Source organism: Ranitomeya imitator, chromosome 9 (genome assembly GCF_032444005.1).
Source record: "Ranitomeya imitator isolate aRanImi1 chromosome 9, aRanImi1.pri, whole genome shotgun sequence".
Lineage (NCBI taxonomy): Eukaryota > Metazoa > Chordata > Amphibia > Anura > Dendrobatidae > Ranitomeya > Ranitomeya imitator.
This window is the reverse complement of record NC_091290.1, coordinates 22,972,111-22,989,750: the sequence shown is the minus strand read 5'-3', so window position 1 is coordinate 22,989,750 and position 17,640 is coordinate 22,972,111. Positions and strand designations below refer to the sequence as shown.

At 46.7% G+C, this 17,640-nt stretch overlaps 1 protein-coding gene and 1 long non-coding RNA gene across 5 annotated transcripts in view; one reads left to right on the top strand and one right to left on the bottom strand.

Annotated features, from left to right (window-relative positions):
• The window catches only part of LOC138648893 (uncharacterized), a 97,379-nt gene extending 94,344 nt beyond the window's left edge, over nt 1–3,035 (bottom strand). Inside the window, exon 1 of the long non-coding RNA XR_011315215.1 lies at nt 2,899–3,035. This is a non-coding gene — a long non-coding RNA (uncharacterized lncRNA). The remainder of the gene's footprint in view (nt 1–2,898) is intronic.
• Nucleotides 1–17,640, top strand: part of NELL1 (neural EGFL like 1) — a 784,159-nt gene that overhangs the window by 23,296 nt on the left and 743,223 nt on the right. The gene's annotated exons all lie outside the window — the stretch shown is intronic.

Sequence of the window (17,640 nt, the reverse complement as noted above, 5' to 3'; positions counted from 1 at the left end):
CTGTTCTGTGGCTCCATCATATATAAATGAAATACGTTATTCTACTCCCCTTCCGCGACTTGCGGCATTCTCTATAGCCGGCAACTGACTTCAGCGCACAAGCGATGGGTAGCGTATGATGTCTCTGCCATATGCTGCCTGTGACTTGCACGCTGATGTCAGCTGGCTCTGATTGTCCAGCAGGGTGTATTGCCATGCAGGGACCCGGTGGAACTCTGTGCCACAACACATTTCAGATGAATGTGCGTCTTTGGGTGCACATCCAGCTGAAATATCTGCTGCCATCCATGGACTCGCTGGGTATTTCAGCACCCCCATTCTCGGGTACGACAACCCCTTTTATGACTTCAGGCAGTAACTTAAATCTTTTAGTCCCAAACATAAAATCTGTAAAGAGACCCCCATCCCCTAGATAATGGCGTAATTTTATGTGATAGAGGAGTCTCAGGGGCCCCCCATGCAGCAGGACCAAGGAGTGACTGCTACCGCTGCACGGCCAATAGCTCTCGTCTTTGCTACATTTTCCACTTTGTCACACTTGTAGCACCTGACAAAATGCTAAGGAGGGGAATTTTGCACGTTTTCTGTACGGTGAGTGATTCCGGGGTATTCTTTGTTTTCCCAACATGTTCCCATTAAATCCACTTACTGAATGTATAATTATTGTTTAGGAGTTTGTAAAGTGCTTCACGTCATTCTGCAGTCTGGTAATTATTCTCTTCCGTACTGAAATCTACACCTGTCTCAAGGATCTGGGAAATCTGTTTTTTATTTCTTATTATTCTTTATGAGAATTTTGGTGGTACTTAGACAATTACCCAATTCTAATACTTGCTTCGAATGGGTGGAATTTTTCTCGAAGGTAACTTTAGTGGACACAAGTGATGAGCGAATATACTCGCTACTCGAGATTTCTCGAGTACGCTCGGGGGTCCTCCGAGTATTTTTTTTAGTGCTCAAAGATTGTTTTTCTTGCCACAGCTGAATGATTTACATCTGCTAGCCAGCATAAGTACATGTGGAGGTTGCCTGGTTGCTATCCTGTACCACTTTTTGCAAAAAAAAAAAAAAAAAAAAAAGCAACATGTAAAACCACCCTAATGGTGTACGTGAAAATGAGTTTTATAAACTAGAAATCCCCTTTAATGAGACATTGTTCATAAAATAATTATATTCACAGCAGTGGGAGCTGTGCGGGATATCACTCCTGCTGCAGATATTGCGCTGCCCTTTAACCTCTTAGCAACATCCACCAGATAGATATCTCTAGCGCTTTCTCTAAGGGGTTATTGCAATGAAAAATATTTATATACAATGTATATTGATTGCTAAATTATGTAAAAGAAAAAAAAAAGTACAAATAATTATCTCTTATGTAAAATGATCACATAACAAAATAAAAATAACATCTATCTATCTATCTCCTGCAGTTTTGTTTGTAGATTTTAAGCAAGAGTGATGTTGCTTTAGGCTGTGTGCACACGTTGCGTTTTTTTCGCGGTTTTTCACGATAAAAACGCTATAAAACCGCAAAAAAACGCATACAATAAGCATCCCATCATTTGGAATGAATTCCGCATGTTTTGTGCACATGATGCGTTTTTTTTCCACAAAAAAAAAACACATCGCGGTAAAAACCGCAGCATGTTCATTAATTTTGGGGTTTTTTTTTTGCGGACTTCCCACTACAAAATGCATTGGGAAGTGTCCGGGCAAAAACGTGTCAAAAACGCATGCGGTTTTCTTGCGGATTTCTTGCAGAAAATGTCAGGTTTTTCTCAGGAATTTTCTGCGAGAAATCCTGAACGTGTACACACAGCCTAAGGGTGAAGGAGCGCAGTATGTGTGCCTGGTGTGTCCCTGTGAGGAGGGTGGGGCTTATATAGAGGAGGTAATTCTGTCTCTCTCCCTCTTTCACCAGATGAAATGGAGAAAAGATCACTGCAATTTCAGGGAAGTAGAATACTGGGGTTATCAATTCATATTACAGATGATAGGAGCACATGCACCTCAGACATCATGTATTAGTGTCAGTAACGTAGCTACCGGGGGGCAGAGGGGGCCATCGCCCCAGGCCCCATGCTCAGAGGGGGCCCACCCAGAGCTACGCAACTGTAACTTCATTGGTGTGCGCAGCGCGCCAATACAGTTACATTCTGCAGTGGAGCAGGGAGAATCTAGCAGTGGACCCCCCCTCCCCCGCCCATCATCGCAGGTTCAACTGTATCGGCTGGATGCCTATACAGCTGATTGCATTGATGAGAGAGGGAGCGGTACGCGCGTTTTGGCACTTTGCCTTCGTCACCCCCTGATGAAGGCAAAGTGCCGAAACGCGCGTTGGGGAGGACGCCATTCAGGAGTCAGGGCTCTACCTTGTCACAGTAAGTGATTTTACACGTTATTACTGATTTTTACTTTCGCTTTATCCATTCCCTGACATCTCTGCATAGTTGCTTCACGGCCCCTTTTAAGGTCCACATTTACCGTATTTTTCGGACTATAAGACGCACCGGACTATAAGGCGCACCCAGGTTTTAGAGGTGGAAAATAGGGAAAAAAATATTTGAAGCAAAAAAATGTGGTGTAATATTTAATAACATACTATTATATATAATAACACCACATATAATAGTATGTTATTATGTTGGAAGCTGCGGGACCAGTGTGGTGTCTGTACAGTACTATATGAAGATGCTGGAGGGTGAGTATAAGAATGGGGGCACAGGGCTTATATTTAAAGCACCACTCCAGCACTGCAAAATAACACTGGAGTGCTGCTTTAAAATCCAATGGGAGAACTATAACTCCCAGCATGTCCTGCAGATCCTATGACATGCTGGGAGTTATAGTTCACTAAAGAATTGGCAGAGTGCTTTATTGTGTTTTGTAAAGACTAACCTCTTAATTGTGGCAGCCAGCCACACTGTGGTGAGGTAAAAGCATCCCATGACTGCACACAGAGTCCTCCCTCTTGTTGCCTTTCCACAGCACAGGTAATGGAAGCCAGCAGATTCTAGTGTTGGAGTCTGAAGGACCTGTGATGATGTCAAGAAGAGGGAGGGCTCTGTGCTGCCATGTGATGCTCCAGCCCGCCCCCTTCTGACATCATCACAGGTCCTCCTTGTGCACATTGCACTGCACTCAGCTCCAGCCCAGCAAGGTACAGCGATCTCCTCTCCCCCGGACCCTGCTGCTGCTGCCTCCTCCTGCCCCGGACACACAGATCTCCCCAGCTGCTGCAGGAATCAGCGCTGGGGAAGCCATGTGTGTCCCTGCTTAAGTGCAGTATTCATTTGCCTCTCCAGGCTCACAGCTCAGCTGATAGGTGGGCGGGAAGTAGCTAATGAATATTCACTGCACTTAATCATCGGGACCACAGGGTTTCACCAGCACTGATTCTGGGCAGCAGGGACATCCTGAAGTGGGATAACAGTGCGATCCCACTCACTGCTGCCCCCCTCCCCACATGCTACATCCGTACCATAAGACGCACCCACACTTTCCTCCCAAATTTGGAGGAAAAAAAGTGTGTCTTATGGTCAGAAAAATACAGTATGTGCTTACGGTATGTATCCATTCACTGCGGTTGCTTGAACCTGATATTGCATCCTGTTTGTGCCTTCTCATGTAATCATTTACTTTGACCCTTCTATTGTTTTTTTGTATGCACGTTTTTTTGCACTTATACTTTTTTCACTATATGATTGATGTTACACATTGTGATTTATATTGTCTCACTGCCACAAATTTTTTTTGAGGCATTACCATGGATTACTATGGAATACCGATAGCTTGGTTGTGGATTTAATTCAATATCAGTAGCAGCCCCTGTTTTGGGGATATTTTGTACACTCTATATATTCGTCATGATTTTTATCGGTATTTTGATTTTTTTTTTTATATATATTTACATACATTTTTCTCCTGATTGCGTCTTTTTTTCAGTATTTACGGGTAAATATACCTGATGCTTTTTTAATACAATTTTAATTACCTGTAATTTCCCGTTGCTTCATATTTCTTGTATTGTATGATTATGATTTAATAAATCTGTTTCTTTGGACTTTCTGGTCGGTCATTGGTGCTCTTTTTTTGATAGCCACCATATAGCATAATGCACCAGATATACCTCATCTCCTACATCCACTATTGGGGTGCGTGACCATAGTTGTAATCAAGATTACCTGGTTAGGGACCCACTCAGACGTTTCGCCCCCGCGAACCAAAACCCTAGCTATACGCCTCTGATTAATGTAGTATCAGCTCCTACATCATATATGGGATCAATATTACCTCAGAAATTCATGTAGCTGTCATGTTCCCTCATGTGTTTGCTACATTTTACCTCACGCTGCAGAGGCATCTTCTGTGTGACCTCCCTGCGGGCATGGCTGAGATACCACTCCTCATTCACCTCAGACATTGTGTATTATATCAGCTCCTACATCATATACGGGATTAATATTACCTCAGAAATTCATGTAGCCGCCATGCTCCCTCATGTGGCTACTACAAGTTACCTCACACACTGTAGCCGCAGCTCCTGTGTGACCTCCCTGCAGACATGTCTGATATATCACATTACTGCTGTATTATACAGAGTCTTCACGAGCTTTGGGTGCTACTGACTGTGTATAATATGAGAAACAAGGGCCTGTGAGCAGATATCGGCCATGACCGTGTCTGCCATTCCTATGGTGGAGCTGGGCAGACACATTTACTAGACACTGGTGAGAGGAGAGCAGTTGGGGGATGGTATAAGTATGATAGGACAGAGCATGGACACAATACATTGTCTGTCATTACTATGGTGGAGCTCGGCAAGCACATGTAGAGACAATGGTATATACAGATCCTGCTGTGTATACAGGTTTTCCTCGCTGTACATATAATCTGTGCATGACTTCCAGCTTAGTGCTTTATTTCTGTAGTTATGGCAGCCTTTAGTCCCCTTATGTTGGGTGCTCACCTGCTTGATATATACATCCTGTTTCTGTATATTGTCCCCCCTCATATGTTGCAGGATCAGTGCACACCCACCAAGTGCTTATTTTATATTACCTAAGATGGTGGATAGCACAGGCCTGAGTGGATTACCTGGAGCCTAAAGGTACCGTTGTAAGAGGGTGAACTGTAGTCCCACTGAGAGGGCACTAGGACCCTGTGGTTTTTGCCTGTTGCAGCAGAGGACAGACCTCCCAGAGACAATGTGTGCTGCGGGGTGGGGTCCAGTGTCTCGAGTGTAAAGTGAAACTAGGAAGTGAGAGCTGAGAGAAAAAAGGCGGGAAGAAAAGGAGAAGCTGCTGTGAGATCTTAAAAAGAGACTGTGTGGATTTACTGCAAGTGTTTTTGGAGGAAAAGAAGCTTTTGAGAGACTTTTTGTTGCTAACGTTCCCCTGGAGAAGAGCTAACCTTTTGTTTAACTCTGTGAGAGACTTGTGTTGCTAACGTTTCCTGGAGAGGAGCTAACCCTTTATCTAAGAAAAGACGGAGACTTTGCTAAGAACCCAGTACGAATTTGGAAGTCTGTGGATTCCCTGTGCATTGAGTGGAGGAACAAGTCTGGACAGACTGCTGATACAGAGACGGACGGATTGTCGTGGAACCATTCCTAGGAGCTACAGAAGCAGAGACTACATCGTGAGACCACTAACTAAGTCCCCGGCGTTTGGGCTTGGCATCGGCCGACAAGACAAGAGGAGCTTGCTGTAACTTATTGGCGCTGAAGATATGAACTGGCTACAGCCTCTGCGGATTCCTGCCTGAGAGGAAATCCATCTCAGGATAGGGTACCATAGTTATAGATACCCGGGTATCTCTGCTCAGAGTGTTAAATTGTTACTTTAGAGGTGTATCTTATATTAGAGTTGTGTAAGTTATACTCAATGTGCCATTCCAGGGGCTCCCTTAATAACACTACATTCAATTTACACTTGTTCCTGTTTTTAGTTGCCTGTTAGGTAAATTTCTTACTAGTCTGTTGTAGTACACAGTTCTCAGGAGACCTTTGAGTGGCACAGTGATTTCAGCTGCTGCTGAATTAGTGTATCTTTGGGGTGCATCTGCCTTAATATTCTCCATATTACCTTGATTAATTTGCCTTTGAGTAAATACCGTTGGAGATTTCTGCCTTGGTCTTGGTTTGTGACTCACTGGATCTTATTCGGACCTCTGGTCATTACACCGTCACACTGAACGATATCGCTAGCGATCCGTGACGTTGCAGTGTCCTGCCTAGCGATATCGTTCAGTTTGACAGGCAGCAGCGATCAGGATCCTGCTGTGATGTCATTGGTCGCTGCAGAAAGTCCAGCACTTTATTTCGTCGCTGGACTCCCTGCAGACATCGCTGAATCGGCGTGTGTGACGCCGATTCAGCGATGTCTTCACTGGTAACCAGGGTAAACATCTGGTTACTAAGCGCAGGGCCGCGCTTAGTAACCCGATGTTTACCCTGGTTACCAGCGCAAAAGTTAAAAAAAACAAACACTACATACTTACCTTCTGCTGTCTGTCCCCGGCGCTCTGCTTCTCTGCACTGTGAGCGCCGGCCAGCCGGAAAGCAGAGCACAGCAGTGAGGTCACCGCTGTGCTTTCCGGCCGCTGTGCTTACAGTCAGTGCAGGAAAGCACAGCGCCAAGGACAGACAGCGGAAGGTAAGTATGTAGTGTTTGTTTTTTTTTTACTTTTACGATGGTAACCAGGGTAAACATCGGGTTACTAAGCGCGGCCCTGCGCTTAGTAAGCCGATGTTTACCCTGGTTACCGGCATCGTTGGTCGCTGGAGAGCTGTCTGTGTGACAGCTCTCCATCGACCAAACAGCGACGCTGCAGCGATCGACATCGTTGTCGGTATCGCTGCAGCGTCGCTGAGTGTGACGGTACCTTTAGCTGATATGTTTTATCTTGTATAAAATAAATATTTGGGAAGTAACTCGGCACATGGCGGGGCGGCGATTGGGCACTACTAACTCAGCACATGGCAGGGCTCCCGACATCTTTATGCAAAGATCTCTTATCTGCGCATGCGCCGCCCCCGGCAGCCATTTTCCTGGAGTCCACCGCATGGGAAACCATGGAACTGCGGGGGTTCTGCCTTTCACAAAATGTCGGCAGAGCCCCCGCAGCATTGGACCCCACCTGCAGCAGCGCAACGCACATCCATACCGCTCCCTCATCCCAGCCTGCGGCCTGCAACAACACTCCACTCTTGCCTCCTCCAGCAGTGACGCTGGGATCCCGCTTAAACGCAGCCACCACCCCCGGTAAGCAATAAGACGCATAAGAAGCACCACCATTTTATTACAAAAAAATGTTTTTTTTCCTCTTTTTCCCCTCAAAATTTGGGGTGCGTCTTATAATCCGAAAAATAAGGTACATCTATTTTTATTTTTATTTTCTTTTCAATGTTCTTTTTATTAATTTTCAATAAAGAACAGATATACAAACATGTATAAAATACAAAAAACGGGAATATAACAGTTAATAGAACGACAATAGGAAAACTTCGAGTAAAAGCTCCTAGGACAACATAGAGCTTTGAGGTTACTCAGAATTTATGTGGGTAAGACCGTTGTATTAAGTGGATGATAAACAGTAGTCAATTGGAGGATATATAAATCCAGTATTAAACTAAGAGATAGGAAGAAGTTCCTGCAATCGAACATTAATTATGAACAGTTTAGAAATGCTGGTCGTCTGAAAAATAACACACAATTAAAAGAAAAAGAATATAGAGGAGTAAAGGAGGTAGAAAAGTGGGGATCTGATTTCAAGGATAAAGATGGGAAGGGGGAAAAAAGGGGGGGGGAAGCACCTTGTTCTGCAGCTAGTTTTGTTTAAGGTAGGTCTTCAGTTATCAGATAATTGTTAGACCTATAGAGGGCCCAGGGGTTCCATGTCTCTTTGAATATTGGGGTCGTGTGGTTCACGGAGGCTGCTAATTCAGCTATTCTGTGAAGTTGGTCAATTTTGGATAATAATTGTGGAAGTGTGGGTATTTTTGTTGATTTCCAGTGTGTCGGCACCAGAAGTTTAGCTGCCGCTATGATGTTGTAGGCTAAGGCCGACTTCACACTTGCGAGTTTTACGGACGTAAGAGCGCAGAAACTACGTCCGTAAAACTCGCAAAAAATACGGCACAATTATTCTCTATGCCCCTGCTCCTATCTGCCGTATTTTACTGATCAGTATTATACGGCTTTCTACGGCCGTACAAAATCGCAGCATGCTGCGTTTGTCACCGTACTGCGCAAGAAATACGCCAATGAAAGTCTATGGAAGCGTGAAAAATACGGATTACACACGGACAAGCAGTGTGACTTGCGAGAAATACGCAGCGCTGTTAGAGAGAAAAGCCGGTAATTCAGTGCGGTGTACAGTAAAATCACACTGACAGCTTACAGTCCAATAGGTAGAATAAATGTGTACACATAGAATAGATATATATATTGTAGCATGGCTAAAGGGTGTGTAGTCGATGGGAGGTATGTGCCACATAAGTGCCTTGTTGCTATAATGTAGCCCGGAGTATTTCTTTCTTGCACATAATCTTGTATATATATGTATTTCAGGACCTGTGGTGATGTCAGACCACATGGCTAATCATGTGATGGGTTACTGGGTGTGGTTAGTCCTATATAAGACTGGCTAATGCTTTACACAGCAGATATGTGTGGAGGTGGAACCCTCCTGAGTGTGTTACGGCTTCAGGACTGAGCCGGATGAACTGGACACTTGTTTTTTCTTTGCCTGAACCAAAGGCTATTTGCTTTCTGTTGTTTTGCCATATGGTTTATGAAGCAATAAACCCAGTGAACTTTAAAGGAACACGCCTCCTGAGTGTCAGCCGTCACAGCTGAGTGAGTGGAACCCCTACAATTGGTGGTAGAAGTGCTGGCAGCGGTCCCAGCAGAGACGTAAGTCCATTGCTTAATGTCCTGGGTCAAGTCTGTTGCAAGTCAGCAAGCATCGCCAGGGAAAATGGAGGACCTGCTGAAACACTTGGTTCAGTTACAGTCACAGCAAGAGCAACGGCAGCAAGAGACCAACAGGCTGTTGACGCAGCAGATGCAACAGAACCAGCAGGAGCAACGGCAGCAGATGCAGCTTCTGGCAACCGCCATCCAGGGCAAGATGAGCGCCCCAACCCCAGGTCTGGCTGATGACACCCACGTCCGGAAGACGGTAAGACGCGCATTGCAGAAAATGACCCCCGGGGATGATGTTGAGGCATTCCTGACGGTGTTTGAGAGGGTCGCTGAGAGGGAAAAACTTCCGCCAGAGCAGTGGGCAGAGGTATTGGCGCCATACCTGACGGGAGAACCCCAGAAGGCGTACTATGACTTGACCTTGCAGGATGCCAAAGAGTATCACAAATTGAAAGCCGAGATTCTCGCACGTTTGGGGGTGACACTGACTGTCAGGGCACAGCGAGTTCACGGCTGGGCCTATCACCGGGACAAACCACCTCGCTCCCAAATGTTTGATCTGTTGCACCTGGTCCAGAAATGGCTGCAGCCAGAGTCATTTACTCCTGCACAGATGGTAGAACGGGTGATGATGGATCGGTTTGTACATTCCCATTCCCTCCCAAGGCCTATACAGTCTTGGGTTGCCCAGGGTGATCCCCAGAATGCCGACGAGCTGATCGGACTGGTTGAGAGATACCAAGGGTTGGAAGGCTCCTTCGGGAGGCAGCCCATGCCATACTGGGGGTCCCAGAAGGCAGCTGAGTCCCAAAAAGGGGTGGTGCGTCCAAGGTCACAAAGGGCGGGGGAGGTGGTGCCCAAGGTCCCCACGGGTGATGTTATTTGTTGGAAGTGCCACAGGCCAGGACATATAGCTGCCCGTTGTTCCCAAACCACTGAGCAGATGGACTGCAGCATGGGACGCCGTTGTTCATACTTTGCGTATCCAGCCTGCAGTGTGAACTCTCCGCCCAACGAGGGACCTCAAGCGTGTCCCGTAAAGGTGAACGGTCGAGCAGTAATGGCACTGTTAGACTCGGGGAGCCTAGTGACCCTGGTGAGAGCCACTTTTCCTCTTCACCTGCTCCCGGGAAAGAAGGTTGGAGTGCGGTGCATACATGGTGATGCAAAGGACTACCCTATGGCCAGGGTGGACATTGAAACGGCATGTGGCACTGAATCCCACATAGTCGGCGTCGTTCAGGACTTGTTGCACCCTATAATTATTGGCCGGGATTTCTGTTTGTTTTGGGATTTGTGGGGGAAAGGTTCTGAGCTCCCTAACAAGAGTAGGGAACCAATGAACCCTGGAGGGGTGTCGCCACACCCAGAGACAGACAGGTTTCCTTTTTGTGTTCTGGTTGGGGATGAGGAGGAAGTGTCGCCTGCATCTGACATTCTGGAGTTAGAGGTATCCGGTGAAAATTTTGGGACTGCCCAACATAGGGACCCCACTCTGAGGGAAGCCTTTAATAATGTCACAGTTATTGACGGGGTGGTACAGGAGCCGGGGGCAGACACAAGATTTCCCCATTTTCTGATGAGTGGGGAGTTGTTGTACCGAGTCACAAAAATAAGGGAGGAGTTGGTAGAGCAGTTGCTAGTGCCGGGTTCATATAGGCGGAAGGTGTTGGACATGGCCCATTCACATATCTTGGGTGGACACCTAGGGGTGGAAAAAAAGCAGGAACGGGTTATGCAGAGGTTCTATTGGCCTGGGTGTCACCGGGAAATAGTGAACTATTGCAGGTCCTGCCCTACATGTCAGCTAACTGCTCCCACTCCTCATTTCCGGAACCCCCTTGTGCCACTGCCCATTATTGAGGTACCGTTCGAGAGAATTGCCATGGACTTGGTCGGTCCCTTAGTTAAATCAGCTCGGGGCCATCAGTATATATTAGTCATCCTGGACTATGCCACACGCTATCCTGAGGCAATTCCCTTGAGAAATTCTTCCTCCAAGAGCATAGCCCGTGAGTTGGTCCATGTCTTTTCCCGGACAGGTCTGCCAAAGGAGATCCTGACTGACCAGGGTACACCTTTCATGAGCAAGGTGATGAGGGAGTTATGCAAAGCCCTGAAAATCTCCCAGTTGAGGACCTCGGTGTACCATCCCCAGTCAGATGGTCTTGTTGAGAGATTTAACAAGACACTGAAGAGCATGCTGAGAAAAGCTATAGAGAAAGACGGTAGAGACTGGGATTGTCTCTTACCCTATCTGATGTTTTCCATTCGTGAAGTTCCACAGGCCTCCACAGGGTTCTCACCGTTTGAGCTTCTATATGGCCGACATCCACGAGGACTCCTGGATATAGCCAAGGAAACCTGGGAAGCCGAAGTCACGCCCCACAGAAGCGTCATTGAGCATGTGGCCCTGATGCAGCAGAGGATTGCAAAGGTGATGCCTATCGTGAAAGATCACCTTCTCCAGGCACAAGAAGCTCAGGCCAGGGTCTACAACCGTTCTGCAAGAGTGAGGCAGTTCAATCCGGGAGACCGAGTTCTTGTGTTAGTTCCGACGGTGGAAAGCAAGTTCTTGGCCAAATGGCAAGGGCCATATGAGGTTGTTGAGAAACTTGGTGAGGTAAATTATAAAATTCACCAACCAGGAAGACGGAAACCATTCCAAGTTTACCATGTCAACCTCATCAAGCCGTGGCAAGAGAGAGAGCCGACAGTAACTCCATCGTTGTTAAGCAACCCAGAAGGTGAGGTTGGAGCGGTCACTATAGCAGAGACGCTATCAAAGACCCAGAAACAGCAGTGCCGGGAGTTACTCCAGAAAAACAGGGACCTGTTTTCAGAGTTGCCAGGACACACGAAGGTCATAGAGCACGAGGTTCTGACAGAGCCACATGTGCGGGTGAACGTGAAGCCCTATCGTATTCCTGAGGCTCGTCGGGAAGTTATCTCCAAGGAGGTGAAGCGTATGTTGAAGCTTGGAGTCATTGAGGAATCCAAGAGCGGTTGGTTGAGCCCAATTGTCCTGGTCCCAAAACCTGATGGAGAGTGGAGGTTTTGCAACCAGGACAATTGGGCTCGACCAACCGCTCTTGGATTCCTCAATGACTCCAAGCTTCAACATACGCTTCACCTCCTTGGAGATAACTTCCCGACGAGCCTCAGGAACACGATAGGGCTTCACGTTCACCCGCACATGTGGCTCTGTCAGAACCTCGTACTCTATGACCTTCGTGTGTCCCGGCTTCAGGACTGAGCCGGATGAACTGGACACTTGTTTTTTCTTTGCCTGAACCAAAGGCTATTTGCTTTCTGTTGTTTTGCCATATGGTTTATGAAGCAATAAACCCAGTGAACTTTAAAGGAACACGCCTCCTGAGTGTCAGCCGTCGCAGCTGAGTGAGTGGAACCCCTACAATATATATATATATATATATATATATATATATATATATATATATATATATATATATATATATATATATATATATATATATATATATATATAATCAGTAGACACATATATGTATATTTATTAATATTTTTTCCAGCGCTATACAGCTTGAAAGCCGGTAATTCAATTACCGGCTTTTTCTTTCTCCTTCCTAAACCCGACATGATTTGAGACATGGTTTACATACAGTAAACCATGTCTTCTCTCCATTTTTTTTTTGCAGATTCCACACTACTAATGTCAGTAGTGTGTATCTGCAAAATTTGGACGTTCTAGCTCTTAAAATAAAGGGTTAAATGGCGGAAAAAATTGACGTGGGCTCCCGCGCAATTTTCTCCGCCAGAGTAGTAAAGCCAGTGACTGAGGGCAGATATTAATAGCCTGGAGAGGGTCCACGGTTATTGGCCCCCCCCTGGCTAAAAATATCTGCCCCCAGCCACCCCAGAAAAGGCACATCTGTAAGATGCGCCTATTCTGGCACTTGGCCACTCTCTTCCCATTCCCGTGTAGCGGTGGGATATGGGGTAATGAAGGGTTAATGCCACCTTGCTATTGTAAGGTGACATTAAGCCTAATTAATAATGGAGAGGCATCAATTATGACACCTATCCATTATTAATCCAATTGTAGTAAAGGGTTAAATAAAACACAAACACATTATTTAAAATTATTTTAATGAAATAAAAACAATGGTTGTTTGAGTATTTTATTCTACGCCCAATCCAGTCACTGAAGACCCTCGTTCTGTAAGTAAAAAAACATAATAAACCAACAATATACTTACCCTCCGCAGATCTGTAACGTCCAACGATGTAAATCCTTCTGAAGGGGTTAAAACATTTTGCAGCAAGGAGTTCCGCTAATGCAGGCTGCTCCTTGCTGCAAAACCCCGGGGAATGAGGCTAAATATAGATCAATGATCTATATTTAGCTTCATTTGCGGTGAGGCGCCCTCTGTTGGATGTTCATAGATCGTGGGAACTTACCTAGAAAGTCTGAGGAGGATGAAAGGTTAAAGGAGCTGTACATGCCCTCAGAGCTGCAGCTCCCAGAATGAAACACACAGAAGGCAGAACTGTATTGCAGCGAGCATGAAGGAAGTCAGAGCAAAGGAGAGGATACCAGAAGGGGACCAGCCCTCCTTCTGAGGCACAGAATCCCGGTAGCCGGAACACCGAGGAAGTAAAGACCTCTATGCTTTACTTCAGAGACCGACAGGACAGCTAATTGCAGGTTACCTGTCCACACTTACAGCCAGGAGGCACGGTGGCACCCTTCAGAGGCCGTGGCGTGCTAGAGTCCCTATAAACAGCCTCAAGCCACCAGTCATACGGGTTTTGTCCTATCCGACTACGGGGGACAGAGAGAAACACCACATCTGTGAGACCCTTATGTGAAGCCATAGGCAGGAAGGGACTACACCACTGCAGTGCAAGGGAAGGCTATTGATTTCCACCTGGACAAGGGGACTTTGGACTTGCCTCCAAACCGGCCGGACTCTGCCTGCCCTGTGATCTGGGGCCCTGGACTGTGGACGCTGAAGTCTTCAGTAAAGGTAAAGAGACTGCAAACCTTGTGTCCTCGTTCTTCTCTGCGCCTCTCACCATCCACCATCTACACATCGGGAAGCCCTGGGAATATACTTCACCTGTGGGAAGGTATACCATCTAGCTGCCATAACATCCCCCCAGCGAACCCCTTAAAGCAGCGTTGGTCACCCTGACCGAATACCACAGGTGGCGTCACAAACACAAACTTTATCACTTTAAAGACCTTTCCTTTTACACGGACGTCCCAGGGCCACGGACCGGGTCAGCCACCGTGACATCCCCCTGTGAACCGCAGGACCCGGTACCAAGTACCCCACGGCCCCATGGGGGCGCTCCAGCTGTATTGCAGATATAATAACCTTGCCTTCACTGCGCAGCATTAAGCTGGGTGACATCCTCCTTAGTTGTCAGTGTCCTCCTCACCCCACCGCACTGAGACCAGAGGTCTGATCCTACACCTAGTGAGTCGCGTGCCAGGGCCGTGGGTGTCATGATCCCAATGACAGGGGATCACAAAAGGACAAGCACACAAAAAAACAGAACAAGCTCTAGGGTGATGGAAACTGAGCTGACCGCGATCCTGAACCTAATTCACAACACTAGCAGTAGCCGGGGAACGTGCCTACGATGATTCTAGATGTCTCGCGCCAGCCGAAGGACTAGCTTCCCCTATTAGAAGAAACAAAGACCTCTCTTGCCTCCAGAGAAACACCCCACAGAAATAGCAGCCCCCCACATGTAATGACGGTGAAATGAGAGGAAAGCACATACGTAGTAATGAAAACAGATTCAGCAAAATGAGGCCCGCTAAAACTAGATAGCAGAGGATACAAAAGTGAACTGTGCGGTCAGCGAAAAACCCTACAAAAAACCATCCTGAAATTACCTGAACTCATGTGCCAACTCATGGAACATGAGGAGTAATATCAGCCCACTAGAGCAACCAGCAACAAGGAATCACATAACTGCAAGCTGGACTAAAACAAAAATAAAGCAAAACGTGGAACAGGAAAATCAAAAACTTAGCTTGTCCTGATGATTACAGAAGCAGAAAGCAGAGGTAAGAAGACACACTGATTACATTGATCGCCGGCGAGGAAATGACAAGAAAGCCAGGTTAAATAGGAAACTCCCATATCCTGATAGAACAGGTGGACACCAGAGACCGCAGAGAACACAAGTCACCCAGTACCATCTGTCACCACCAGAAGGAGCCCAAAAACAGAATCCACAACAGTACCCCCCCCCCTTGAGGAGGGGTCACCGAACCCTCACGAGAACCACCAGGGCGACCAGGATGAGCCCTATGAAATGCACGGACCAAATCAGCAGCATGAACATCAGAGGCAACCACCCAAGAATTATCCTCCTGACCATAACCCTTCCACTTGACCAAATACTGAAGTTTCCGTCTGGAAACACGAGAATCCAAGATCTTCTCCACAACATACTCCAATTCTCCCTCCACCAGCACCGGAGCAGGAGGCTCAAGCGAAGGAACAACAGGTACCTCATACTTCCGCAACAACGACCGATGGAACACATGAATAGCAAACGATGCAGGGAGATCCAAACGAAACGACACAGGGTTAAGAATTTCCAAGATCCTATAGGGACCGATAAACCGAGGCTTGAACTTAGGAGAAGAGACCTTCATAGGAACAAAACGAGAAGACAACCACACCAAGTCCCCAACACGAAGTCGAGGACCCACGCGGCGACGGCGATTAGCAAACTGCTGAGCCCTCTCCTGGGACAACTTCAAATTGTCCACCACATGACTCCAAATCTGATGCAACCTATCCACCACCATGTCCACTCCAGGACAATCAGAAGGCTCCACCTGACCAAAGGAGAAACGAGGATGAAACCCCGAATTACAAAAGAAAGGAGAAACCAAGGTAGCAGAACTAGCCCGATTATTAAGGGCAAATTCGGCAAGCGGCAAAAAGGTAACCCAGTCATCTTGATCAGCAGAAACAAAACACCTTAAATAAGTTTCCAAGGTCTGATTAGTTCGTTCCGTCTGGCCATTCGTCTGAGGATGGAATGCAGACGAAAAGGACAAATCAATGCCCATCTTAGCACAGAACGTCCGCCAAAATCTAGACACAAACTGGGATCCCCTGTCAGAAACAATGTTCTCCGGAATCCCATGCAAACGAACCACGTTCTGAAAAAACAGAGGGACCAACTCAGAGGAGGAAGGTAACTTAGGCAAGGGGACCAGATGAACCATCTTAGAAAAGCGGTCACACACAACCCAGATGACGGACATTTTTTGAGAGACAGGGAGATCCGAAATAAAGTCCATGGAAATGTGCGTCCAAGGCCTCTTCGGGATAGGCAAAGGTGACAACAATCCACTGGCCCGAGAACAGCAAGGCTTAGCCCGAGCGCAAACTTCACAAGACTGCACAAAAGAACGCACATCCCTCGACAAGGAAGGCCACCAAAAAGACCTGGCCACCAAGTCTCTAGTACCAAATATTCCAGGATGACCTGCCAACGCAGAAGAATGGACCTCGGAGATGACTCTACTGGTCCAATTATCCGGAACAAACAGTCTTTCAGGCGGACAACGATCAGGTTTATCCGCCTGAAACTCCTGCAAAGCACGTCGCAAGTCTGGGAAGACAGCCGACAAAATCACCCCATCCCTAAGGATACCAGTGGGCTCAGAATTTCCAGGGGAATCAGGCACAAAACTCCTAGAAAGAGCATCTTTAATGGCCTCAGAACGGCCATCTCTGAATTTTGCAGCCAGAGCGCACTCATTCCACTGAGTAAGCACCGACCACTTCCGAAATTTCTGACAATATATTTCTGCTTCATCTTGCCCCTGAGAGAGAGCCAATAAAGCTTTTTCAGCCTGAATCTCCTGGTTAGGTTCCTCATAGAGCAAACCCAATGCCAGAAAAAAACGCATCCACATTGAGCAACGCAGGATCCCCTGGTGCCAATGCAAATGCCCAATTCTGAGGGTCACCCCGCAGGAAAGATATTACAATTTTGACTTGCTGAGCAGGGTCTCCAGAGGAGCGAGATTTCAAAGAAAGAAACAACTTGCAATTGTTCCTAAAATTCAGAAAACTAGATCTATCTCCAGAAAAAAAACTCTGGGATAGGAATTCTAGGTTCAGACATAGGAGCATGTACAACACAATCTTGTATATTTTGAACCTTAGCAGCAAGATTATTCAGGCTGGAAGCCAAACTCTGGACGTCCATGATAAACAGCTGAGGTCAGAGCCATTCAAGGATTAAGAGGAGGTAAGACACAGCCAGGCTGCAATTATGGCTAGGCAGCAAACTCTGAGGGAAGGAAAAAAAAAAACAAAAAACTTCCTCAGACTACTTTTCCTCCTACTTCAGCCAATATGATTACCACTTTTCGGGCCGGCGATACTGTCATGATCCCAATGGCAGGGGATCACAAAAGGACAAGCACACAAAAAACAGAACAAGCTCTAGGGTGATGGAAACTGAGCTGACCGCGATCCTGAACCTAATTCACAACACTAGCAGTAGCCGGGGAACGTGCCTACGATGATTCTAGACGTCTCGCGCCAGCCGAAGGACTAGCTTCCCCTATTAGTAGAAACAAAGACCTCTCTTGCCTCCAGAGAAAGACCCCACAGAAATAGCAGCCCCCCACATGTAATGACGGTGAAATGAGAGGAAAGCACATACGTAGTAATGAAAA